The following is a 5,042-nucleotide window of genomic DNA, read 5'->3' on the forward strand; positions in this document are numbered from 1 at the left end:
ATTTAGGAGGGATTCTACCTACATGCAGCTTCTTCAGCGAGCTTGTTGGTCCCTCAGGGAGCCCAGTGATGATACGATGTCTTACAGCTTGTCATTGCAGATGTCTGTCTCTGCTCACTGCCAGGAAGGTTGCAGATTCTCCACAAAATCCAATGCTAGATTTAGAACTGAAGGAGCTTTGTTACAGATACCTGTAATACCAAAATAATCTAGTTAATATCCTGAGAGTTAGGATTTTTGCTTAAATTTGGCTTCTTGGTACAGTTGTTTAGCTTTTGCCCTATCATTCTCCTAATTGAAACATCATCTGTATTGGTAAATAATTGTTTTGTTACTCCTATGATTTCTTGAACTTCATTCTGATTCATAGCTGGTTTTCCGGCTTTGTCCCTTGAAGTACAGGATTTTGCTCCCGTCAGGCTGTGTGTGGCCATATATTCATTTGTGTATAGCACTTGCATTAAGTCATTAATAGACTTCTGAGGTTTGCTCTTATTAGAACGGGCAATCTGCCATTTCTCAATTTTGAACTGCTTCTTATCAGCCTGATGCTCTTCCTCAGCCTTCAAGGAAACTGGTGAACTGCAATTAGCATTAGAGTTACTGCATGTTGAAGTAAATGAATCTGGGGAGGAGTTGTTTGTTGCTCTCCAGAGGGTGGACGCAGACGTAGACGTGGTTCCTCCACCTTTAAGCAGGGCTTCTGCCATACCAACCAGCTCTTCAAACTGGGTGACTGCCTGTGGTAACACTTGAAGCATGACCAAAGACTGTCCAAGTCCGCTGTTTTCTTTTCGTGTTGGTTAGTTTTTCTTTCAGGCTTTTTATTTTGGTGCACAATTCCTCCTTAGACAGTTCTGCTAAGGGCTCTTCATCCTCACTGGAGATCTCACCGGGCAGAAAGGCATTTCCCGAATATGGGTCTCTCTGTCCTTTATCCAGGTCATTATTTGCATTTTCTGAGTTCATTGTCTCTGTCCTTTTCCTCTTTCCTTTTCTAAAAGCTTGAGTATTGGCAATTTCATCTGTTGGAAAGATCATCTGCATTTTCTCAATTTGTTATCAAAGGTTTTCTGAGATCGTAGGAGGAAGGAATGTCCATGTAGATGATGCTATTCTGCACGTGGCCCAAAAGTTAATGTTTTCCCGGGCTGCCTGCTCCAAAGCCCCAGCCTCGGGGCTGGTGCAGGGAGGTGGGAGGTAGGGGGAGCACCGCCAGGAGGCTCCCGCCAGCGCCTCGCCGTTCCCCCGGCTCTGTGGCGCCCCCTGACGCCGGACTCCCCAGCAGTTGGGCCTAGGAAGGCTGGACAGGCGGAAGCCCCAGGTGTCCGCGAAGCGAAGAGGTGCCTGGCCAGTGCATCTGAGGACAGTGCAGACAGGCCGGCAGCCCCGCGGGAGGGCGCTGGGCGCTGGGCTCTCAAGCCAGAGCGCAGCCCGCCGCCGCCGCAGCTGCCGCAGCCATGTCCACGCACCCCACAGCAGCCTCCCGGCCCTGGTGTCCAACTGGTGATCGTTTTGCAGGTCAATTGTGTTTCTTGGAAGCAGTACTGCGGGGGGGAAGAAGAATATCTCTGGGATTTCAGATTGGAGGAAGACGAGTTCAGGCTGCCAGAACCGAGCTAGCACTTCTGAATGTGCCAAGAGGCAAGGCCCTGTGACGTCCTTGGGAAGCTCCGGCGCCCCTACCATAATGGGCTGCTGGAGTCCTGGGGCTACCCTAGTCTGTGGCCGAAATCTTGCTCTGCTAAGGGCGGGAGGGATGTTCTGGTGTGAGACAGTTGTATCTCTGTGGGGAGGGGTTTGGGCTCAGGGACTGTGGGCAAAAGCTCACCCTGGTGGCATGGAGCCAGCCCGAGCTTAATAAATGTTGCTGCGTAAACAAAGGTTGTCGTAGATAAAGGGTGGGGGCGGGGCACGCAGTTGCCGTGGGTGCTCGCGCTGCGGAGCTGCCATAAGAGTTCCGGCTCTCATTGGCGCCGGAGCCTCTGGACATTATGTCCCTACTGCGACTGTGGACCCCACGGGTCCTTCTCACGGTGCAATTGTTGTGGCTGCTGATACAGGCAGCTCCTGTTTGGAGGTGGCCCCGGGACACGGTCCAGCCTACCTCCGAATCTCCAGGGCCGAAAGAGCCCTGGTCTTCCCTCTCTTCCGATCTCTCACCCGAATCCCCTCATGTGCCTACACCCCCAGCAGATCCTGGGGACTTTGATTACCTGGGGTCTTCTGCTCCTTCCCACTTGTTGGCTTCACCTCAGGAGTTGCCTGAGAATTTGGCTCCATTCCTGGACAGGGATTCAGCTCAAGAGCTACTTCAAGGGCCAGATAGGCTTACTATTCTACGTCGTCGGCTTCTGAGGAATAAGCTAAGGAGACGACGAAGGCTTCCAGAGGTGGTTCCAATGCCCGGCTGGGATCAGAATCAAGTCCTGCGTCCTCAACTCATAAGGAAGATTCAAACTGTAAGTCCAGATGAGGTTACAGGTCACCAGGCATTTAAAATACTTGTTCCACCTCTAGATAGTCACAGTTCAAAACCAACAACATTCATTGTTTCACCAAAGAACCTAAAGGAAGATCTAGCTCAACATCCACAGCTCACTAAAGTTGTTGTTGGAGCTCTAGACCAATTTGAATCAAAATCTCAGTCTTACAAACAAATTCTGCAGAATGACGATTATACAGATCAAAGTATGGATTTACTTTACCCTGGCAGCATACCTCTGGGATTTGCGAGAAACCCAGAGGTGGCTCAAGACACCCCTGCACAAGGTGAACTTTCTCAGTTCAATGTAAAAGATGAAAGTCGAAATCCAGAGACCCCTGAGAAGATCCCATCCTCTTTACTCCATCAAGAAACCCTAGAAGAGTACCCTGAGGAAGTAGAACCTTTAACTGAGCAGCAGGCCCCACAGCCTTTTGAGCAGGTAGAACCTTCTTTAACAGAGCAGGAGGCCTCAGCTCAGCAGGCAACTAATACTGAAGAGCATGTGTCTCAGCCAGTGATACATCATGAGGTAAATGTTCCATCTCCAACTCGGGCTGAAATTTATCATTCAGTCTTGCCCAAAGTCACAGTTAAACCTGTAGATCTGGAGCTTACACTAACTTCAGAGCCAAGTAACAACATTGAACCTACTTTAAGCCAGCAGCAGGCCCCAGCTCAGCCTCCAGAGCGCCCTGAAGAGGTGGAACTTTCCTCAACCCAACAAGAGGTCTCACCTTTTGAGGAGGTTGGACTGTCCCCAACCCAACAAGAAGGCCCAGCTCAAAATCTAGAGCACCCTGAGGAGGTTGAACCTTCTGCGACACAGCAGGGAACCCCAGCTCAGCCTCCAGGCCTTCCTCTGGAGGCTGAGCCTTCCGTTAGTGAGCAGGAGCAGCCACCTCAGCCTTTTGTGTCTCCTGGGGAGGCTGAACCTTCTCAAATCCAGCAGGAGGTCACAGCTCAAGCTCCAGAGTCCCCCATGGAGAATATAGCTCAAATTCCACCTAATCATGAGGTGACAGTTCAACCTCCAGGTGAGGATCAACCTCATTTTTATTACTTGCCCAATGTTACAGTTAAACCTCCAGATGTGGAGGTTACCATAACTTCAGAGCCTACCAAAGAGGCTGAATCTTCTTTAACCCAGCAGGAGATCCCAACTCAGCCTCCAGAGCATCCTGAGAAGGCGAAACCTTCTGCCACCCAGGAGAACCCAACTCAGCCTCCAGAGCATCCTGAGGAGGTGAAACCTTCTGCCACCCAGGAGGAGAACCCAACTCAGCCTCCAGAGCATCCTGAGGAGGTGAAACCTTCTGCCACCCAGGAGGAGACCCCAACTCGGCCTCTAGAACATCCTGAGGAGGCGAAACCTTCTGCCACCCAGGAGGAGACCCCAACTCAGCCTCCAGAGCATCCTGAGGAGGTGAAACCTTTTGCCACCCAGGAGGAGAAGCCAACTGAGTCTCCAGGCTTTCCTGCAGAGGCTGGACCTTCCCCCAGTGAGGAAGAGCAGCCACCTCAGCCTTTTGTGTCTTCGGGGGAGATTGAACCTTCTCAAATACAGCAGGAGGCCACAGTTCAAACTCCAGATTCCCCTATGGAGAGTATAACTCAAACTCTACCTAATCATGAGGTGACAGGTAAACCTCCGGATGTGGAGGTTACCATAACTTCAGAGCCTGTGACGGAGGCTGAATCTTCTTCAGCCCAGCAGGAGACTCCAACTCAGCCTCCAGAGCATCCTGAGGAGGAGAAACCACCTGCCATCCAGGAGGAGACCCCAACTGAGTCCCCAAGCTTTCCTGGGGAGGCTGAGCCTTCCCCCAGTGAGCAGGAGCAGCCACCTCAGCCTTTTGTGTCTCCTGGGGAGACTGAACCTTCTCAAATCCAGCAGGAGGTCACAGCTCAAGCTCCAGAGTCCCCCATGGAGAATATAGCTCAAACTCCACCTAATCATGAGGTGACAGTTCAACCTCCAGGTGAGGATCAACCTCATCTTTATTACTTGCCCAATGTTACAGTTAAACCTCCAGATGTGGAGGTTACCATAACTTCAGAGCCTACCAAAGAGGCTGAATCTTCTTTAACCCAGCAGGAGACCCCAACTCAGCCTCCAGAGCATCCTGAGGTAAAACCTTCTGCCACCCAGGAGGGGACCCCAGCTGAGTCTCCAGGCTTCTCTGTGGGGCCTGGACCTCCCACCAGTGAGCAGGAGCAGCCACTTCAGCCTTTTGTGTCTCCTGGAGAGATTGAACCTTCTCAAATCCAGCAGGAGGTCACAGCTCAAGCTACAGAGTCCCCTATGGAGAATATAGATCAAACTCCACCTAATCACGAGGTGAGTGGTAAACCTCCAGATGTGGAGGTTACCATAACTTCAGAGCCTACCAGTGTGGCTGAATCTTCTACAGCCCAGCAGGAGGCCACAACTCAAGCTCCAGAGACCACCATGGAGAATATAGCTCAAACTCCACCTAATCATGAGGTGACAGTTCAAACTCCAGGTGAGAATCAACCTCATCATTATTACTTCCCCAATGTTATAGGTAAACCT

At 51.1% G+C, this 5,042-nt stretch overlaps 1 pseudogene; it reads right to left on the minus strand.

Moving 5' to 3' along the window:
* Positions 1-209: 209 nt before the first annotated feature.
* LOC128574193 (BEN domain-containing protein 6-like) lies at positions 210-1,139 on the minus strand (annotated as a pseudogene).
* Between the last annotated feature and the right edge of the window lie 3,903 nt (positions 1,140-5,042).

This window comes from Nycticebus coucang, chromosome 21 (assembly GCF_027406575.1).
Source record: "Nycticebus coucang isolate mNycCou1 chromosome 21, mNycCou1.pri, whole genome shotgun sequence".
NCBI classification, from domain to species: domain Eukaryota; kingdom Metazoa; phylum Chordata; class Mammalia; order Primates; family Lorisidae; genus Nycticebus; species Nycticebus coucang.